We start from the raw sequence: 23,466 nt of genomic DNA, 5'->3' as shown, positions 1-23,466 counted from the left end.
GCGTTTAGCATCCCCGTTAGCAGCCCATTTGTGATTGCTTATACATGCAAGTGCCTCCACTTCTGTTGCACGACCCGCTTTTTAACTCTTGTCTGGCACACTAAAAGGTTTCATTGCACAAAGGCTTCACTGATGTGCACGTCTTGTTTTGTGCGTGACACCTGCCAGTCTCGCATTCACAAGCTGCCATTACGATGTTAGAGTTTAATGTTCCCCTGCTTATCTCTACTCTGCATATTTCACAGGACATAATTAAAATCCTTCTCCATATATTAGTAGTCCATGTGTCAGTCTGGCCTGAGTATAATCCACCAACTAGCATGTATTTCAATGGAAATTCAGAACTAAAGCAGGTGGCTTTTAAAATTGATTTATCTCAGGCTTTCCAGCTTGAAAACAGCCCAAAATAATCCATGCAACTGCCCACTGAATCCATAAATATGCAGCAGAGGAAACTTTCATTATCAATTACAAGAGGTAGCCAAGAAGCTGGAAACAATTTAAAAGCAAAACAAATTTATCACAAACTGTAAAGCACGTTTTATCAGGTTTCACAGATTAGATTTGCTTTTTCATTTAATTTTTCTTAAAAAAAAAAAAAAAAAAAGAAAAGAAAAAAAAGAAACTCCACTCCTGACTCATCAGTCCTGGGCTGGCTGAGGCCGTGAATCAGCCAGATAGACGGGTGGATTTCAACAATGGGGGTGGATTTGGCTCATTTCATTTCAAAGCGACGCGAGTCCATTTTAACAAGCACTCTTCAGTAAAACACTAAGAAGAGAGTAATGTGGCCAGCCAAGCACTGAGCCCTAATTACTGATGTTTTCTGCCAGAACGAGAAGTGTGGCAAATAACCGGATTACAAAGCTGAACACAAATTAATAAGGAGAAGATCAGGAGACGAATACCAATGTTCACAGTTGTGCTCCTGACAGAGACACAGATCTGATGCGAGGGAGGAAGGACAGGCCTGAGATGTCCACAAAACAAGCAGAAAATAAAATTAGTGATTAAAATGAGGCTTGGGAATCCCCAACAATGGAAAAAAATGATGAATATTTACACGTTATCATTAATATATGTGTTCATAATTGACCCCAAATAAAGAAAATAACACTGTGGTGCTTTAGAATATGGAAAGTAAACCACAGGATCATTTATCGGCAAAACACTGAGGGAGAGATTTCACTGAGATAGAGAAACTAGTGGAGCAGAGGTTAGGCCAGATGTGTCTCAGGCTCTACACTAGAAGAAATAAATGTTCATAAAAAAATGTGGAAATCAGGCAACAAGGATTAAAAAAATATGTAAAAAAAATATGTAAAAAAAAATATGTTAAAAACAATGGAATACTATAGTGTACATATATATATATATATATATATATATGTGTGTGTGTGTGTGTGTGTGTGTGTGTGTGTGTGTGTGTGTGTATAATGGCATTTTTATAGCTGATTTAAATGCAGTAAAATTGTGTATTTTTATGATCACACTGTTAAAGAGCAAGTTACTATTTCGAAATATACTCATTCTTGATGTGAACATTGTTTTTACTTTTGGCGTGTTTTTTGTTTTTTGTTTTTACAGTCAACATACGTAAAAATTTTTTGTTCCTTTTTTGATTTTACTAGATATTGTGTGTAATTCAATAAGTATGGAAAATTGGATACCTTAATACATCCAATTCATCAATCCATTCATTTATCCTCCCATCCATCCATCGATCCATCTATTCATCCATTTATCCTCCCATCCATCCATCCATCCATCCATCCATCCATCCATCCATCCATCCATCCATCCATCCATCCTCCCATCCATCCATCCATCCATCCATCCATCCTCCCATCCATCCATCCATCCATCCTCCCATCCATCCATCGATCCATCTATTCATCCATTTATCCTCCCATCCATCCATCGATCCATCTATTCATCCATTTATCCTCCCATCCATCCATCCATCCATCCATCCATCCATCCATCCATCATCCATCCATCCATCCATCCATCCATCCATCCATCCTCCCATCCATCCATCCATCCATCCATCCATCCATCCATCCATCCATCCATCCATCCATCCATCCATTCCATACAAAAGATGAAAAGTTTTATCAAACTGCAACCTGCCAAAGCACCTAAACTCCAGGTCACATCATGAAGTGTTTGTTGTCTTTCTATACAATCTATGACCTTTATTCTGTTTTTCTTACAAGCTTCTCCAGTAATACATCTACTGATAGAAGTTAAAAGCATTTCTAGCCCATTTCTTGTCCTATGAACACACCTCGAAAGATCAGCTCCCTCAAAGGCAGGAATGTTGTTGGGCTGGGAACCAGACATAATCACTAATAAAGCAGCTGATCGTGGTGAAAACAGCCCATTCATCCCCACAGGTCCGTCTCCTCACATGAATCCTCATTACCCACTCAGTCAGTTGTCCTAGCACTCAAACACAAGGCTTTCAATTCACATGCTACAGGCAAGAGCCTCCCTATCTCTGAAGCCGTGCCCAGGTATTGAAGCAATTATCTGACAGGTATTATCAACTAATGGATTCATTACTCATATAATAATTCTCTGAGTCCCAAATAGAGCATTAAGCCTCTCTGACACAAAATGCTGTTGCACATTTGTAAAGTTCAGCCTCCGCAATTCAGAATTTAATGGCTGATTTTTTATTATTTTTTTACAGTGATTTTTTTTCTCTCTGTAACATTGCTAATAACAAAACATCCAGCTTTGGAACAGAGTCTTTCTCGGCAATATTCCTCTCTTGAAATATCCAGATAAGGATGGGAGGGTTTTTTTCTTGAAAACACTGTTGAATAAATAATGTTTCAGCAGCTTTTAATGAATACCATTACCCATAAGTGATGGGAATTTCTGTGAATTAATCCGTTGAGAAGGATTATGTTCATTATGATTTATGGCATTTTGAAGATTGTGTCCTTCCCAGGCTAAATGGCACAATATGGCACAACATAAAGACAGGCCCAGGAACAAGCCGAGAAGGCTTTAGTTACCAGCAGTTACAGCTGGAAAGAGACGAGCAAAATGATGCAAAATAAGGTCTTCAAAAACAAAAAAAGAGGAAAAGAAAAATGTCTTTTTTATGAATACAGATGAAACCAAGTCATGATGGTTTCAGTACATTTTAATGGGAGCTGTAATTGCTCTGCAGTTGGAACCCTGACAGAAACCACCGTGGAGTCTCAGGATCATTGTTCAGCAAAACACTGAGAGAGAGACTGCAAATAGATAAAGAAGCCAGAGGAGCAGAGGTTAGGCCAGATGTGACTTTAAAAATGAAATAATCTGGCAGCAAGGGTGACAGAAAAAAATATGTTAAAAAGTGGTGGAATACTTTAATGTCCAAAAACTGAAGAAGAAAAATAGAGAGTAAAATAACTCCAAAATAATGACATTTTAAGTGTATTTTAATGCAGTAAAACTGTGTAATTTTGTAGCCACACACTGTCAAAGAACTATTATTATTGTAAACTATTGCTATTAATAAAAATACAGATTTTTAATTAGCATATCATTTACAGCTTTGTGTTTTTTTTTACTTTCTGTAAAATCTGTAAAATAACATTTAAAATATTATTTACGATTTTAAAATATTTAATGTAAAAATGTTCCTTTCAAACTCTGTCTATAAAAACAATTATATTATTTTACTAATTTGTATATATATATATATATATATATATATATATATATATATATATATATATATATATATATATATATATATATATATATATATATATACCCTTTGGATTTCATTGGATATTAACTGTAATTTAACAAAACAAGGAAAATCTGTATAACAACAGTTTAAAAAATATATTAATAATATTTACAATTTTTCCATTCCTTTCTGTACTTTTTCGCAAATAATAACCAAATATCTGTAAAAGAAAGTTTTTATTCAATTTTTTTTCTACTGATTTAGATACGGTAAAAAAAATAGTTAAACTTTTACAGTCACAGTCAAAGAAAAAATTATCATTTGTGAAGATACAAATTTTGATGTGGGCATTACTTACAATTTTGACCCTTTTTTGTTTGGTTTTTTTACAATGAACATGTCAATTAATACTTTTTGAGTTGACTAGACTGCAAATGTAGCAAAACTAGGAAAATCTGTACAATAAATAGTAGTATATTCACCAGGCTCATATATTCTGGGTGTTCAATATCGGACTGACTGGCCATGGGCTTAGTAAAAAACTATTTACAATTTATTCCTCTGAGTGTTCCTACAAAGCTTGCGTCATAGCAATCAATAATAATCAAAAGCCAAGGTCTTACAGTGCAAAATGACTTATTTTCCATTTCAAAGTTATTGCTTTCGTCCTTAAAACTCCTTCTGAGAGTGAAGGGAAAACAAAGAATCTGCTGTTTCTCTTGACGGCTTTTATCAAACCAATGCACTTATTACCGGCTAATTAACTGTCTCCAGCTTCTCACAATCTTCTGACCCTGATGTATGGACATGTAGAAAAAAAATCACAAGCGAGTGTAATATATTCATTACAAGACACGGCAAGCGGGATTGTGTGAATTCCTCAGCTTTTATCCTGAGTTCAGCACAAAAAAGGAAAAAATAGACATTTTTTTTGCGAAGGGAACTTGTTGCTCCAATATTGCACAAGCTGATGGAGCCACAGCGGAGCCTCTTGGGAAACATTAGGTGACCTCGAATAACCCAAAGTACAGACAGAAACATTTACAGACAGGAGAAAAAAGTGAGCCCCAGTGCAGAAGAGAACAAAGAGAACATAGTGTAAAAGTACAGTGGCATGCAGAACAGAGGCGAACACAACAGAGGTGAAGAGAACGCGACAGAAAACACCTTTACACAAGAGCGAGACAACAAAACGGGGAGTACAGGAGCGAGACAGATGAGAGCAAAGCGGTGCAACGCTGAGAATATGGGAGGTGTTGGAAATGCAAATGCGTGGAGAGCGAGGCGGGAAGAGAGGAGTCGGCGCTCTTTGTGTTCGGAAAATGAAGAGAAATGAGACGGAATGGATGCGGGGCCTGGAGGGAGGGAGGGAGGGAGGGCAGAACACTGTGTACCGGGGGCATTATGGGCTGAAATTACACAGGACACAATCTCTGCCGCGATTCAATTCATAGCCAGGATTCCTGTTCGTCTCCGGCTGCTACAAATGAATTCACAGCCCAGAATCTGCTCTCACTCGGCCTCCTCTTCTGTCTGCCTTGGTGCAGTGATGACAGCTCTGCTATTAAGAGTGTGAGAACTGCAGTGACTGGGCGTCTGCAGGTGGTATAGATGTATATTTATCTCTATATATCTATATATGTGTGTGTGTGTGTGTACTTGTGTATGTGTGACCTCTCCGAATCTATTATCGCCGTAGGTATCGAGGAACCTGACCAATCAGGGCCGTCGATGCAGGCCGGTGCACATGTATGTGGGTGTGTCTTTGATCTCTGGCTGTCCTTGCCATGCCCCCCTCCCCGTCACTGCCTCTCTCTAGTGTAAACACACACAGACACACACACAGTGCAGCCAGTGTTGGCAGTTGGCAGTAACACACACACACACACACATGCAGTGAGAGCCCCCAGCTGTTTCCAGTCTCTCTCCTGTCCGACTGACAGACACTAAGCAGACTGATCTCCTCAACTCGAGCCGTCAGCCACCTCCTCCTCCATCCTCCTCCATCCTCCTCCATCCTCCTCCATCCTCCTCCATCCTCCTCCATCCTCCTGCCCTTTGATTGACTCCCTCCCCTCCCCCCGCCCCGTCTCCCTCTTTTACTCCCTTTATCTGGCTTTCTTGTCATCCGCTGCCCTCCTGCCTCCTGTTTCATGTCACTCTCGCCTTCCCCTCCCTCCCTCGCTCCCTCCCTCATACTGTACATTTCTCTCTTCTCCAGAACATCGCGCTGCCTCTCGTTCATTCAGGTACCATCACATTGAAATTCAAGCATTTGCATGAGAGGCTGCCACGGACCTGTGATGTTTCTAAGTGCAATCATAACGGTGCAATAACTGTGGATGTTATGTGCAATATTTCACACAGTTCCTGCTCTAATTGTGTTTTTAACCTTTACGATATAGTGAATGTGGGTGCAGATGCATGGAAGAGTGTAGAAACGGTGGCGCAGTGACAACAAAGCTCTCTGATTCTGACACGATTTAGATCAGTATGGTTGGTGGATTCCTAATCTGACCCTAGTCTGACCCACTGGATGTAGTTTTCAGATAATCTCAGTCGGTATTCTCCCATCCTTTCGCTCTGTGCAGTTTTGTTCGCCACAGGAAACAAGAACAACAAGCGCCAGGTTGCAACTAAGACGAAGAAGATGAAACTTAAAGTAATAGTCTGGCAGCTCTCCTAGTTTTTTTATGCTGGATTATCTATTTTAAAGGCAGTACACGACTCCTAGTGTGCAAATATTCCACCAAATAACTTCAGCTGTTGCTATTTTGAAGAAAAATCGAAGCCGCATCTTTCGCTTAACCTTGGCTACAACAACTGGTAGGTAGGTACTTTACTGAGCCCGAGGGAAATTCAAGAAACCAGCAGCATTTTAAACATAGAGAATATACAGACATAAAAGACAAGAACAGAGTACACAGGGTATATAGAGATATTTTTTTAAAAAAAACTTTGATGGGATAAATATGTACAGAATGTATATACTAAAGCTAAAAACTGTGTAGATGGTGTGTAAGCAGGCAGAAAAATAAAAATCAAATAAGAACTGGGCAATTAGTAAATAATAACCAGAGATGTCAAACAAGCCAGAGCATTTTTTCTTGGTTCTATAGCAGAATGACAGTGAGGTGAAGTACTAATTAGCAGAAATAGCTACAGATGAGGCTAATGGAAATGTTTAGGTTTTGCAGTTATTTGCAAATAAACTCAAGTACTGATGATGAATTACAATTCCACCCTGGTGGTTTTAATAAAAGTCATCAAACTGCCAAAATTTAGATACAGTCTTCAGAGGGCATCACAGTGCTACAGAGGTTAATGCTGTTACCTCATAGCAAGAAGGGGGATAATAATAAAACAGGTTTAGCTAATGGACGGAAGGACAATCGTCAGGGTGGCATGAATGTCTGCGACACATTTCATAGCAATCCACCCCATTATTGTTGAGATACTTCATTTAAATATGCAAATGCTAACATCAAGGTGGCATAAGATGAAAACTCAGAGTCAGCAGGGTTCATCCTCTGGGAACCAGGAATGTCTGAACAAAAAGTTGAGCCTAATTAGAAAGTCTGCACTGTGAAAACTTTGTCCTGGTGGTGGCACAACAGGAAAAGTCAGAGAATCGATGAAGTCATTTCGATTCATTGTCTGACGGCTATGAATGCAAATTTATTAGCATTCCAGTATTTGGAGGGAAACCAACACAGTCATTTCCATCCGTACAGCCACACTGCTTCTGGCAAAGTGACATTTTTCTTTACCAAATTTCAGAGCATCTTCAGAGTAGTAGCTTAAAAAAGACTCAGCTAAGGTTACCTGAAAATCCAAGGCTAATTCAACTGAGACATTTTTATGCTAACAGCCCTGAAAAATTATTTTTAATTAACTGTCAGTAAAGAAACTCTTGAATCATTCATGTCCTGGACACTAACAACTATTAAAGGCAACAAATACCAACATTTTCAACACAAACAAGCTGTTTATAGGCTTAAAACTAAGATACAGCCAGAAAAGAAAGCAGAAAGTCATCTGTCTCGTGTTCCCAGTCAACTCTCCACATCTTGCTGTTATACTGCATTTATTTTTTGCCGCTACACCCCTCCTTCACTTGCACAACACACCGCACATTGTCTTTATTATCTGTCTGCTGGCCTCTTGACTCCCACAATATGTCGCCACATTCTGCTTCCAGTTTGACCGTCTTATCAGCCTCAGGGTAGACGAGCGAAACCGCTGTAGTAGGCGGTGAAGCTGCTGCCCCATTTATGTTTTCCTTGGAAATGGGACTTGACATAGAAATGCTTTATTTCGCAACTCTTACAGTAAATGCACAGTCCAGAATCGCACTGGGAGGAATAAAAGGGCAGATTATTTTGTACTTCTACTTGGGACCAAACTTTGTTCATTTTCTTAGAGTCTGTTTACCCCTGAGACTTCGGCCTCCACAACAAAAACAGCGGTGGTAGGAATTTCATTTGTGCTGCTAAATAAAAAAATGGTATTACAAGAAAATTCAATGCTTTATGACTTAAAGGTCCCATATTGTGGCCCTTTTCAGAAAGTTAATCACAACCTCACACGTCCCCATGGTGCGTCTTTCAGTTGTTCAGCTCAAAATACTATAAAGATGGTTCAATTCACCACATCTGTTTGAATTTTGTTTTTAGAACTGTTCTGCTTTGAAAATCAGTGCACTGCAATTGTTTCTGCCCACTTCAGGAAGAAAGCTCTCTCTGCATCCACTGTTTTTATATCTTAAGAACCACAAAACACGGGTAAAATGAAATTTCACCTCTAATGAAAGCAAATCTCTGCAGTCATGTTTGAAGATCATGGTGGAAATTATTCCCAAACCAGCGGATGTACCCTTTCAGGAAGAAAACTCTCTCTGTAACCCCTGCATTCATTTCTTATCAACCACAAACAACTATAAAAATAGATTTTTATGAGGACCAAATCTCTGCAGCCAGGTTTGAAAATCATAGTTGAAATAATTTCGGAGAGGTGGATGTAGACTGTTTTGCTCAAAAACCAATAATCTGCTGCTGCTCCCTTCCCTTTCAGGAAGAAAACTCTCTCTGTGTCCACTGTTTTCATATCTTAACCACCATAAAACACAACAAAAATGGATATCCACTTTAAATACAAGCACATCTCTGCATTCAGACTGAAAAATCTTGGTTAAAATCTTTCCCAGACAAGTAAATGTAGACAGTTTGGTTCCAAATGGGCTGTTTTGCTCTTAAATCAATGAGCTACTATTGTTCCCGCCCCCTTCAGGAAGAAAACTCTCCCTGGGACCACTTTTTTCATATCTTCACAACTACAAAGCACAATAAAAATGGATTTCCACCTTAACAACAAGCACATCTTTGCAGCCAGTATTGAAGATCATGGTTAAAATCATTCCCAGAGCAGTGGATCCAGGCAGTTTTGTAATTAATAAACACTAAAAACCATTAATAAACTGTATCTGATGCTTTTTGGAGAGGTGAGTTCGAAGTTAAGAAGTTTTTAGCCAAGTTTCCAGAACCTCTGAGGCGTTGAAAGCTCATTGTAGAGACATTCACCGATCAGCAATACAGAAAATATCATTCTGGATTCTTTCCAAACTGATAATACTGAAGAAACACTTTGTCCCTATATGCCTCCTTTTTCACCTTCCCTCAGGCTATTCCAACTCTCTCGACTCCGCCTCTCCTCTTTAGTTCCCTGCTGTTTCTTTCCCTCTTTTCTCCCTTTGTCTCCGTTTTCCCCTCCTTCGCCCACTTTTCCTCAAGGTCAGCCTCCCGCTCAGCTCCTCTCTCAGACACCCATTGTCCCTCAGCTGCTGCCTCCCTCGCCCTCCTTCTCTTTCATCTCCATCATTTTGGGTGTTCCTCTTCATCTCTTGCCCTCCACGCCACTTTTCCCCGGCTTTCATCTGCCGCTCGCCTTGAGTCAGCCGTCCTCTGATCCGCTGCCTCGCTCGTATCCCGTCGCTCTCAGGCCTCTCATTGTTTTTAGCTTTCTCCGAAGACCAATCGACCACATGTGCTCTCGTGTCACGGAGAGAAGGAACAGTGTCAGTGTCAGTGTCAGTCGGCTGCTTCAGGAAGGCACTTGTCTAAGAAACCTGTGGGTTTTGATCTGTGTGGCCCGTAAATTCCTTTCAGAGCTGTGAAACGCTGCTGGTGTTGCTGAAATTCTGCACTGGTTTTTTACTGTAGCTTCACTGTCAGCGGATTCTTCGTGTTCGTCTAGTTTCGCGTTTTGCTTAACAGTGTAAAACATGCATCCTGAGATTGGAACGTCAAACTATTTCCCAATTCTTTGCAACACGCAGGCAATTGAATTTTGTTCATCCCACTTGTGTATCTACAACTGTATAGGCTACAAAGTCCCCCCAAAAAGTAGCCTAGAATAAATAAGCTCAAACTAAAGAAATGCTAGAATCCTACATGTATGAAGGAAAATATATAAATAACTGTCCAGATACACATTCTTAAGTTTCAAATCCGATAAAACAGCTTTAACTGGTTGGGATAATAGATGCAGCTCAAGCTACAATTAAATGATTAGTCAACTATTAAATTATTCGCCAACCATTCCAAGTGATTTATTTAAGTAAAAAATGACAAATTCTCTGATTTTAGCTTCTTATATTGGAACATTTTCTGGTTTCTTTCCCCTTTGTGTTTTGGACGAAAGAAATCCCCGTTTTCTGACTTTTTATACATCCAACAACTCATCACTTAATCAGGAAAATAACTGACAGTTTGTCCAGTGATGAAACCAGTGCAGTATTAAGTATCAAAAAGTTGTCTTGTCCTGCCTGATAAACAGCTAATCTGGCACTCACTTAAACTTGTGCACCAAAAAAACCCACATTTTTTTAATAAACCACCAAATAGATTAGTTTCTGAGGACATCATCTCAGATCAGTCTTTAATGAGGTTTTTATCTTTGAAAAACGTCATATAACCACAATAATAATCAGTCAGCTTCTTTCCTACCAATATCTGTATTTATGCTGATGAATCAACATCATCACATACCAACACCATACCAATCAACACATCAAACCAAAGAAAAGTCCCAACTCAAGGTCTTGTCATTGCACTCACAGACTTTGTAAAATAAGCAGCAGAAGTCTCCGGTCATTATGTTAATTGATGAGAAACTGTATTAGTGGACTCACAGTGCAGATTGAGGCCGAGCATCCCTCGTGCTCACGGTGGCCTTTAATTAAGGCTTCAACAGGCAGAAAAAAGAAAATGTTAAAATTCAACAGCAGCAGCAGCAGCGCATGGGAAAACCGAGAACTCTCTTTCATGATAATTAATTTTTTCTCTTTTACAAATCATTTCATGAGTATTTTTACATCTTTATCCGACAGCTGCAGCAGAGAGATGACAGGAAATGAGGAGTTCTCCAGTTCACGGTCAGCTCTTTAACATCTGGGACGTTAACCTGCGGCGCCCTGGAGCCATTACGTTATGATTCACCGCTGATGGAGCACCGAGAGTCGGATGTTGCACAAGCATCGCAGCTATTACTGTAACGACCTCGTCCTAAAAGAGACCTTGGTCTGACTGACGAACTGGCACCACTTTAACCGACGCATAAAGGCAGCAGTGGTTTGTAAGAATCACTAAGCAGCGCATTTATCAGCCTGACAGCTGCAGCAGGTTGGACTCAATGCAGTTTGTTGGATGTACAGTAGCTCATGTGCACTCTAGCAAAGTTTTACTGTGTCCAAACATCTGATGGAGCTAAGATGTCAAAGTTAACTTTATTATCAATATCTCTAAATGCGCAGAACATACAGAAAAATCGAAATGCTGTTTCTGAGAATCCCACAATGTACACATAAAAAAGATATAAATACATGCAGAAAAGGATATCAAAGAATACAAATGCAAGATATCAATTCAGTGCAAAGTGCAGCAAGATACTTTACAGACTTCAGTTTTCCCCAGTCATGACTTTATTCTTTATTAAAACAGCAACTAGTTTGACCTTTTCACATCCTCCAAGCATGGCCAAATCTAAACACTATGTTCCTATACAACTGAACTGCATTCTCAGTTAATAGGAAACATGTTTTCTGCTAGATTCCATTTGTTTGGTACAAATCAAACATATCATCGCCCTTTATTTCACTGCATAACTGTCGATTCTTTCAAACCAACCAATTAGACATTCTGTGAGGCAGGACTGACGTGATATATTTAACCCAAACTGTGAGATCTTCCCAAACCTAGCCAAGAAATTTTGGTGCCTAAACTTAACCAAGTAGATACTATTGCAAGAGTGTTTATTTAAATTGAAAGTAAAACATAAATCTAACAATAATAATTGACCTACACACCCCTGTGTTGTGTCCACAATCAGTCACTACTATATAGTGCAGCATTTATTATATATTTGTCATTTTGTAGTGCTTTTTGTTGTAAGTTGCAATCGTTACACCCTATATGGTACAGACAAAATATCCCACAATGCACCATGAAAAGTGGTGTACAGCCAGTGGTCACTAAAAAACAAAATGTCCAATCATGCATTGCATTGAAGTAGAATGGCAGGCAGATAAGAGAAAGAATTGAGGATTTGTGGCATTTCCAAAGATTTCTGATGACTATTTTATAGTGTTAAGACATATTTTCTATGGAATATATCTTTTCTGTAAGTGTAGCTTGTTAAAACAGGCAAGAGACAAATCAATGAGTTGTGGCACGACAATATTCAAATTTACAAACATAATATGTATTGATATGCTCAATGGAAGCAGAGCACAACACAGAGAAAAAACTCTAAATTTTGGAAACTACAGTTTGTATAATATGAATTTATCATATACATGCTGGTAGTTTCACTGCCATCGATCTGATATGCTTTAATTGAGCGACAGCGTTGATGAAATTATTAGCGCTGAGACTCGAATAGTGTCTTAAAATGTTATTTTTGCAGAGGAGCTCCCTACATAGTTCGCTATATAGCTGAAATAGATCAGAAGTGGGGAATGAGTGGATGATCTTGAACACAATCCTGGTTTTACGCTTCTATCGTCTCCTCCTGCCTTCAAACTGAAAGACTTTCACAAAAAAAATTCAATAAAATAAACACTATCAAAACCCAGAGTTTTCTTTGTAAAAAAAAAAAAGCAGGGTTTCAGTCTAAAAACTTGGAAATGGTCAACAGCAACGTAAATAATCTGCAGTTAATCAGCTGCTATATGCAAAACTATCAGAGGAAGTAAAGTCTTATTTCATATCATGCTGCTATTTATATACAGTCAGATGTTTAGACGTATATTTATTTATAATACGGTTGTCTTTCCCCCTTCGTTCACGGCTCCTTCACCCTGTTCTACAATCTGTCACTGTCACAGCTTTTTATTCCATTTTAACTATTTCTATCTCTTCCTTTCATTCCTGACTGTCGCTCTCATTTCATCTGTCTGTCCCCGAGTCTCTTTGAATCCTTCCTCTCTCACAACTGTCACTTTCTTTCCCTCTTACTCACTCTTGTTTTTGCACTTCCTCACTGTCTCTTTCCTCCTTTCAGTTTTACGTCTTTCATGCCTTTTTATTGTGTCATTCTTTTTTTCCGTGTCACTCCGAGCTGCTTCCTCGCCGTCTGGCTCCGTCTCCCTCTTTCTCTCCCCCTCTCCATTTTTTTATTTTATTTTTTATCTCTACCTTTATGCCACTTCATTCTCAGCATTTGTCTCCTTTGAGGCCCGCCGTCGCTCGTGTCCGTGCGTGCATGTGATTGGTTGCGTTCCTAAGCTATATAAAAGCAGCATACTGAGAAAATTAAATAGAGATTTAACGGGTTTTTGTGTGACAGATGGAAAATGAAGTGTATGCTGGTGCGTAAAAATAAATTCCGAGTATTATTCTCATATGCATGTGTGTGCGGACCAGTGGAAGGGCAAAACAGAAATCTGGTAATAGAAAGAGAGAAGGAAGGAGGGAGAGGGAGGGAATACCATCATGTAGGGATTTGAGCATGATAAAACGTAAAGCATGCGTGAGTGTAGGCACGCGTGTGCAAATCAATGTGACATACATGTGTGGCCACATGTAGGTTGCAGTACAATACGCTTTGTGCATTTCTTATGCAGGAGGAACCCACATCTCGTGGCACAGTCACACTTAAATCATTCAGTTTTAAAGTAGGTCCAGGTTGGTGACGTTTAAGGTGATAGAAACACAACGGGGTATTGTGTTGTTAGCTCCGCAAGACGTGACAAACACACACAAGAAGAAGTGTAGCTGCAGATGCATGCTGGGAAAGACACAATATGTAAGTACTTACACTATCATTCAAAGGTTTGGGGTCACCCGGCCAATTTCATGTTCTCCATGAAAACTCACACTTTTATTCATGTGCTAACATAACTGCACAAGGGTTTTCTAATCATCAATTAGTCTTTCAACACCATTAGCTAACACAATGTAGCATTAGAACACAGGAGTGATGGTTGCTGGAAATGTTCCTCTGTACCTCTATGGAGATATTCCATTAAAAATCAGCTGTTTCCTGCTAGAATAGTCATTTACCACATTAACAATGTCTACACTGGATTTATCATTCATTTAATATTATTTTCATTGAAAAAAAAACCCATTGTTCAAGTGTAATAATCTGCTTTGTATGAGAAATTTCAGTCCAGGCCTCTTTTTTTTTTTTGCACAATACTGTAAATTTCCAAAGAAGGTATTCAAATAAAGGCTGCAAATAATGAACAACAACAACAAAAAGTACAGCTGGTCTTTAATAAACCCATCTTTACAATGAGTGACCCTTACTTTAACACTCAATAAAGACGCCCCGTTATGGTAGAAAAATAGTTCAGAAATGAAAGTTGTGCCGCCGTCCATTTTTGTGTCATCCTTTTGTGATTTCAAAATAAAACAGCCATTGTATAGAAGAAGCAGTTACCATAGGTTTATACTGGAAACATGCAAAACACAAGTGTAAATATACTGACATAACTGGAATAAATGTGGCTTCTCTGTTTAAAAAAAGCAGGCAAGGAGTAATACTAGGCTTGTTTGTGCACAATAGTAAGATCAATATTGCCTGATTTGTAAGAGAGGCACTGACTGGACTGATATTCGAATTTTTGAGGCACTACTATGATGATTTTTGGCGGCGGACAAAGTGTTGCCGTCTGACTAATGTTTGCTTGGAAGGTTTAGTGAAATGAAAAAACAGTGGGAAGAGGGTTACAATTACTTGTAGTATGATTAACTCATGGATTAATTTGGCGTAATTACACATCATTACTTCCGCCAGTCCGACCAAATCATCACACCACACTCACAGGAGAGTCTCGTTTCAACAGAAATACTAAAATAGTGACACCTTTAGATGACGCATGAGCTGGAAGTGTTAAATGTTACTGACAGTAGTGTAAAACCAAATGACAGGATGGAAAAATCAAAGTGTCTGGTCTAATTTGTAACTTCCCTTTTAATCAACTGAACTATCTGCGTTTCTGACACATTTTTAATCACTGGGGGCTAATTTTTCACTGCAATATAAAGTCCTGCACCTGTATGGAAACAGAACAACCATGATTAGAAATGGAGAGAACTGAGAAATGTCTTCTGTGCAGTGTGACAGTCATAATGCTATAAATAAAAGAAAATACTAAAAGGTGAATTTCTTTGATTATGTATTATACTAAAATGTCAAAACAATGAAATCAACATGAATGTAATGTTCCAAGTGCCCTAAGGTGTTACAATACTGGAAAAATGGTGACTACATACTATAGACATTTTAATAAATTCATTTTTAATTTGCTTTTATATTTGGCGCAGATGTGCTCTGTGTACACAGCCTGCACTTCAGTCGAAAAGGCCTTGAATATTTGTCAGTTTTTGTCTTTTTCAGTGTTGGTCACAGGTACGTGACTAATAACTTCACAGTTGTGCCAAGTCACATAGAATTGTTTTTTTTTTTTTTTTTACAGAATTTAGAGGACATGATTTAATGATGACAAATTTTTAATTCAGATGCATGGAATCGGTTGATTTTGATTCTGACCGCTGCCACAGATGAGTAGTTCATAGATCATCTGCAAGTTGAAAATCTGATGATTGTTTCTGTTTTTGCAGTTTCTGGTTCTGATAAATGCTGTCATTTTTTGCTGTTTTTAAAAAACATAACATGCCTTTTCCACTCGCCTGTAGGTTTGGGGATTCAGAGGGGAAATCAACACTTTGAGAAGCTTCTGACTGCAGCTGAGATGAATTATTTTCTACTGGAGAATTTAAATGCGTTCTTCCTTTTCTCTGATGTTTGTGGGGTAGCTGCAGGGTTAGTGGAGAATGTGAAACCTTGATTTATTTAGTTTTTTGCCAACTCGTGTTGCAAAACTGGAAACTTTAAACTATTGATATTAATTGCTACTTTTATTTTTAAATGTGCTTCCATACTTGGCTTCTGACTACTCTGTGTACACAGCCTGCAGTTCAGCCAGAAAGTCCTTAGAATGTTGTCTGTTTTTGTCTTTTTGAATGTTGGTCGCAGCTGAGTGATTAATGGCTTCACAGTTGCGTTGAGTCACACAGAATTTTTAGTTTTTTAGAGAATCTCATTGGAGCAAATGGTTTATTTTTGGCTAATATTTAATGAAACATGTAGAATCGAGGGATTTTGATGATGAAATATCAATATGCTTACTGATGCCACAGATGAGTAGTTTATGTATTGTCTCCAAGTTGAAAATCTGTGTCTGTTTTGGCAGTTTCCGTTTCTGATAAATGATTTCGTGGCTATTTTTAAAAAGATAACACGCCTTCTGACTGCGGCTGAGATGAATTATTTTCTGCTGGAGAATTTAAACGTCTGATGTATGTGGGGTAACTGCCGGGTTAGTGGCGACGACTCCTTCTGTCCTCATGTCTCAGTGTCAGCTCCTCTGCTAATGCACTATCATGAGTGCAGTCCATTAACCATCTAGCATCAACCCTTGATTTATAAATGCGTCCACAAGAACCATCTAAAAGCGGCCGACTTGAAACAAAAACAAAGCTCACTGTCTTGCTGAAGAACTGAAGGATCTCAGTGTCTCGGGTCCATTTTCTCACAGTCGCTGCAGCTTCTCTTGAGAAACTGGGGACGCTAATAGCGTCCAATCTTTACAACCTCAGCCGATGATTACGGCAATATTCTGAGCTTTAAAATAACAGCGAGCACATCAAAGGATGGAGAGCAGGTTGGAGCTCTCTGGGCAATTTGTCCACATTTAACAAGACAAGCAAATCACTGTATTCCTTTCAAGTTCTCCACAAAATATAGAATTAACATCTTTGATGGGTGTGATAACTCACCCAGGAGCGAGGGAAGGATGCCCACCGCCTACCTCCACGTTCAACTTGTCACGTCTCCTAGAGTGCTAAAACATAGCACTAATTAGCTTCCACAACAAAGTCTAAGGACCTCAAAGGAAAAGCTAACAAGCTAACACATCCCTGCGCATGCTGGCACCTCATTCTTCAGCAAATGGACAACTCTGTAGACTTTTAATGTGTTTGTTTAAAGTGACAGCGGTGCACATTATGCACATTAATTCACTGCTGACATTACATGAGCGCCATCTCACAACTTCAGGGGTCATTATAAAGCGACCCAAGTGTTCAATTAATAACTAAGAACTTTACTCAGTTTCCGTCCTTATTAACAGTCAGTAAAAGCTTCAAAGGCGAGCAGAGATCAGTTTGCTGCATCATGTCGACTCCGGAACACACGACTGCCTCACTTGGAAAGGTGAGGAGCTAATAAGCCTCTTTCTCTCGGCAGCACCTCTGTGAATTTCTATAGATGCAGCCAATTAAAATTCACCGTAAGTTGGCCGTGCAGGATGCGAACGAGTCATTGGGCGAGTTTCTTTGTTGTGTTCGAGCGAAGCCTCCTGTGTTGATTTGATTTACACGGCAAAAAAGCCTAACTTCAGCCAAAGTAACCGGACAAATTAGCGGCTCGGATGTGCACAAGTCGGGATTTGCATTCATCCTGCAAGTGCAGCTGCAGCATTAACATGTAGCTGAACGCTCTCACCCCCCAATTAAACACATAAATAAATAAAAACATTGCATCCCTTTTGGCAACCGTGAACAACATCCATCTGGCCGGCTGAGCTCTGTCGAAGGCTTCTCGTCTCTCGGCTCAGCTCAGCTCTGCCCGCTGATGAATGCTGCACCTTTCATTGAGATGTAGCCTCTGGCCTCGAGCGCAGGAACTTACACACACTCCCACGCTTCTGCTACAGTAAGCAGCACAACACCAACACACAGACACACTCACCGAGGAACCCAGTTGCGTGTTCACACATCAACATTAATAACCAATGCTCGCTTAAACTCTGTTGCATCCACGAACATGGCTGCACCCAAACATGCACAGGTGACTTCCGGCAGCAGCACACACACTCTTGCTCGCACACTCGAGACAAGACAGATGAAGACTGCATCTCGTTTACGAGGCAGCGCAGACAGGCCCTTATAAAACATGCATAGCGTGTATTCCCCAGCTATCTACCTCCGCATACACACTGAAAACAATCCAAACACGGGCTGCAGAAAGCACCGATTTGTGCTGGCTGGCATGCTCCATCATCTTCTGACAGGCAATTATTATATCACACTTCGCACGCAAACACAACGGCCGAAAAGATAGGCGGAAGGTAGGACACGAGGTGAGGTGAGGTTGGCGCACCAACAGTTCAAACGGACGCGCAGGTTAATAATTCACAGCCCTGGTTAAGAGGGGAGGGCGCGCTCCTTATTAAATTATTGACAAGCAGCATCTCGACTGCGTGCTGCTGACCTGAGGGAGGAGGAGGAGGAGGACAAGAAACATATGCGAGGAGGGAAGGAAGGAAGGAAGGCTGCAGAGGGAGGGAAAGTAGGAGAGAGTCGAACAAGAGACAACGGGTTCATGATATCAGAGAGCCGGAGAACATAAAATGAACTCTCAATAAATCCTGAAAGCCTTTAAATTGGAATTTAAATGGAAGTGAGAGAGACAGGAGCAGAGTGAGGTAAAAGCAGCAGAAGCTCCGGACTGGAGTTCTGCTTTATTTACCAGCCGGCCTGCCTCTCTCTGTTGCTAGGGGCTGCAGAGCTGCTCCACACAGTATTCATTTCAGAGCAATTACTGCTGCGCTCCCTCGTCGAGATGCTCTGGAAGGCAGCCGGTCGCTTCACCTGCCACCGGTGTCCAGCTGCCACCCAAGAACAAGGACTCGGAGAAGAAAGAGACGAGCTGCAGCGCAAAGAAACTCTTTTGGGAGCTGCAATCCGTGTTTTATGCACTCTAGATAAAAATACATGCAGGGATGTGTTTGTTTTTTGCGCTACATTTATGATAGGTGGTTAGCACATAAATATGACACATAAATAGTTAGAATTTGCATGCAATTTTATACCACACCACACTATTTACAAAAAAAGTCAACATTTTTATGCCGACATAACCCACATAAACAAAATACACGACAGGCCAAAAGTTTGGAAGCAACTTCAAGTTTCTGTTCACGTCTTTCTTAAAAACCAGTATGAACTCTATGGATTTTGGGATGTATTTACTGCATGATCAGACGTTCCTTTCATTGATATGCACCATTTACCTTCAGGTGTGCATTGGTGTTAACAGGCAATTGCTGAATAAATGTTAACAAAAGTAAACAAGGGCGTAGTTTTAGAGTTGAGGAGATTTTCAAGAGTCACAACTTCAGTGCAAAAGTTAAAAAAAACAAATCACAGTTTGCATTATTCATTTTAGCTCTTTGGCTTTTGAGAGTTTGCATACAGAAACCCCCAACAAATCTCATCTGTGTCCATATCTCTATAACTACCACAGAAATGGCTGGAAAGGAACAGCTGAGTAAAGAAACAAGAATACAGATTCAAATATCTGATAATTACAAGGTGGGTCAACAGTAGGCGTATGGTTGTTTCACTATTTGTTTCACGTTTTAGATGTAATATATCCAAACCATAATTCCAAACCAGTATTTCATATCCCTTATTCATGTTTTGGAAATGTTTAGCTATTGCTTTCAATTTTTTTATTTTTTAGCATTTTTACAGGGATTGTGAGCAATGGCAAACAAATTAAATCAAGAGCAAAGAAACTGGATACTAAAGCAGTACTGGAAGCGTGAAAATGCCAAGCAGGAGCGCACATCATGGCAAGGAGCCTTGTTTTGACCAATCCGAGAACATGATGTACATCATCTGCATCAGCGGCGTAACCAATGGAGGGAAAACCAACCGACTGATCAAGATCCTACCCAACTGCTGTGTGGTCCATCAGGATGACCTCTTCAAGCCCAAAGATAGATTGAACTTGGTGAAGACGGCTTTTAGCAGTACGATGTCATTACTGCTCTGGACATGGACGCCATGATGACATCGATCTATGTGTGGCTGGAGAACTGGGTGGAGTTTGAGAAGTCTCATGGCGTTAATAACATCTTGAACACAGAGATCATCCTGAAGTCGGACCACAAAGAGGAGGAGGAGACTCACATCGTTATTGTGGAAGGCTTCCTGCTTTACACCTACAGAGCTTTGATCAACGTGCTGAACCATCGCTACTTTATTTCCATCCCGTATGAAGAATGCAAAAAGAGGAGGTGCTCTAGGAACTACACAGTGTCACAATATCTGGCCCATGTATTTGCAAAACAAGAACATCATGGATGCTAAGATGATGATAAGATGTAACGTGCATATCTACTAAGTGTAAACCTACTTTTGGTTCACCCTGTATAGTAAAATTGTATTCTGATGAGTGACTCTTTATATAAAAATCCTGTTTATTTTGTTGTGAAGTACACCAAAGAAACGAAATGAACTTTTGACCTGTAGTGTATCACTAAAACACATCTGGCACAAGTCAACATTTGGAACTTTTTGATCATAGATGTACAAAAACCAACAAAAAAACTTTAAAAAGCAGAGAGTTTGTTGAAGTTTTGTGCTGCAAACTGGAGCTTTTTTGAGCTAACTCACAGATGAGCAGCGTAAAATCAAAAAAAGACATTTTTTTAAGCATCTCTCAAAGTACACTACCGTTCAAAAGTTTGGGGTCACTTAAAAATCTGATTATTTTTGAAAGAAAGCAGTTTTTTTTCCAGTGAAGATAACATTAAATAAATGATAAATCCAGTGTAGACATGGTTAATGTGGTAAATGACTATTCTAGCAGGAAACAGCTGATTTTTAATGGAATATCTCCATAGAGGTACAGAGGAACATTTCCAGCAACCATCACTCCTGTGTTCTAATGCTACATTGTGTTAGTTAATGGTGTTGAAGGGCTCATTGATGATTAGAAAACCCTTGTGCAGTTATGTTAGCACATGGATAAAAGTGTGAGTTTTCATGGAAAACACGAAATCGTCTGGGTGACCCTAAACTTCTCAACGGTAGCGTCCATAAACTTGAATTTCCTTGAACGACAAACTATTATCTTTGCTTGTCTTCTGTTTGTTCACCTTTTGCAGCGTATTAACAGGTCATTTTAACCAGTGAGCTGAGCTCTATCATGCATAGCCAACACACACTTGCACACAAATCCTCCGAGAAGCTAAAGACTGCTGTTGCACTTGTTTTATTGATCCGTCGACCTCGCAGGCTGCCTGTGAAGGTATTAAGCTGATCTGTGACAATGTCCTTCACCAGGCGTTGGGTTATTTCTCTCGTCTCTCCTCCGTTTCCACACTGACCACGCTGCAGCGCTTCATCTGCAACTTCCTGCATTTGCATTTTCTCCCCAGAGAACCTTTCACTCACAATTAGCTGCTGTTTACATCAAAGTCTCGGGAAAAAGCTTCGAAATGGATGAGTTATGGTTTTGGGGTCAGGGGCTGGATTTTAATGCTTCCTTCCATACTGTGCTGGAATTATGCATTTCTAGGAAGTTTTCTGCTTTTGCTTCTGGCTGCACACAGTTAAAAAGAAAATCAGAGACCTTTCCCAAAACTACTCGTGACACTTAAAAAGGGATAGCAGGCGGTTTGAGTGCGAGCCTGTCAAAGTAACTTTTTCAACAGGTTATTTTTCAGACATAAAATGCAAAAATCTCCACATTTTCTCATCATAATACATAAATAATGTCTTTAAATACGTGATAAACTGATGCAACCTGATGGCTGTTTACTCTTTATGGTCTCATGATCAAGTTTTGTACCTTGGTAACATGTCTCTGTGGTGTATTTTTATATGCTAAGGGATGAATCATGTGCAAAATAAGGAGTGGGCACCATGGCTGAGCAGCAAGACAGTCTTAAAAAAGTACAAACTGTCACTTCAGGGGTTCATATTTCAGAAATTTAATGAAGCAATGCTCTTAACTTGGTTTCAAATTAGAACACGTGAAGCTAGAAATACTCTATTAACTTGACAATGTGTAGAAGAAAAAGTGACATTTTCATTTTGTAAAAGATTCAGAAAGGCCAGTGTACAATTTTGTTTATTTATTGACCTATTTTTATTAACAGTGCCATTTTTCATGTTTCCTTTGTTCATCAGCTGTTAATGGACAGATGTTTTCCTTGGTTATCCGTACATTATAAATATGTAATATACCATAAATGAATGTGTCTCTATGTGTGTTTTTACTCCAGACATGTGGATTTTTGTGAGAAAGTCTAAAAAGATGCATCTTTGTTTTTCAAACTTTCCCTCTTTCTTTCTTTTTTTAAAAACTGCTATTGCTAACAGTTTTATGAATACAATATAATCCCATGAAATCAATACCTGACAACAGATTTCACTGATGTCAATCCAATATTTTCCCTCATCAGCTTGATAATACAAACAACAGTTGTGGTAAAAGGCAGTTTTACAGTGAGCTGGTGTGCTCGAGCTGCAGCGATGAGTGTAGATAGAAGCAGGGACTTTGCAGATCTGCACATTTTAGACAAAACAACATTATGAAACTGCATTCAAGTCATTTTTCATGTAGAAAACTCCTAAAAATGCAACTCTGATACACGACGGTGTTTTAGAGGTTTAATGAATGACTGGAAAAGGATTTGAAAGTATTACTTCCGTCATGGTGATAATTTACCACCAATCTGACACTTAATCACTGAAAACAAATCTGCTGTCTGGATAAAGATTAGACAAAAAACAATAAATTAGTTGTCTTTAATTAAACATAATTTTACTTTGTTCCCAGGAGCTTTAAAAGAAGTGATTCAGTAACTGACTCCTTACAGGAGAAAACCCAAATTATACAGCCAACACTATAAAATAATAGAGCACTCAGCTGAGCCTTTCAACTGTCTGACAAAAACACAGATTTCACAGCATCAATGCAACAAGTGCAAGAAGAGACGACAACACAGAGGCAGACGAGACAGAAGAAACGGGTTTGGTTACAAAGCAGAAGAAAAGTGAAACCTGGTCTTTTTTCTGTGTTTCTTTTTACATGTCAGCATAACCAGCAGCCAAACCACCACAATTACAATCCAGCAGCTGGGGAGCGTCTCATGGTGTCGAACACAACAAAAAGACCAACAAACATCAGTAAAACACACAGAGCTGCAGCCACACATCACTCAGGAACAAGACAGTCGCTTTACAAGACGTGCGTTACGCAAAAACAAAGAGGCTCCGATGGAAAAGGCCAAACTATGAGCTGGAGATGGATTACAGTCACAAATGTTCTTCTGAGGGTTCTGAGAAAGTTCTACCGATGGTTTTAGTGGGAAGTTTAATGTCAGTTCCCAGAATGTTCTT

General features: G+C 39.5%; 1 protein-coding gene and 1 pseudogene across 2 annotated transcripts in view; one reads left to right on the top strand and one right to left on the bottom strand.

Moving 5' to 3' along the window:
* pvrl2l (PVR cell adhesion molecule related 2 like) overlaps positions 1-23,466 on the bottom strand; it is a 497,519-nt gene that overhangs the window by 320,206 nt on the left and 153,847 nt on the right. The window lies entirely within an intron of this gene.
* LOC111565389 (nicotinamide riboside kinase 2-like) lies at positions 19,937-20,458 on the top strand (annotated as a pseudogene).

Source organism: Amphiprion ocellaris, chromosome 15, assembly GCF_022539595.1.
Source record: "Amphiprion ocellaris isolate individual 3 ecotype Okinawa chromosome 15, ASM2253959v1, whole genome shotgun sequence".
In the NCBI taxonomy this organism is placed as follows: Eukaryota; Metazoa; Chordata; class Actinopteri; family Pomacentridae; genus Amphiprion; species Amphiprion ocellaris.
The sequence above is the reverse complement of the archived record's forward strand: the minus strand, read 5'-3'. Positions and strand labels throughout refer to the sequence as shown.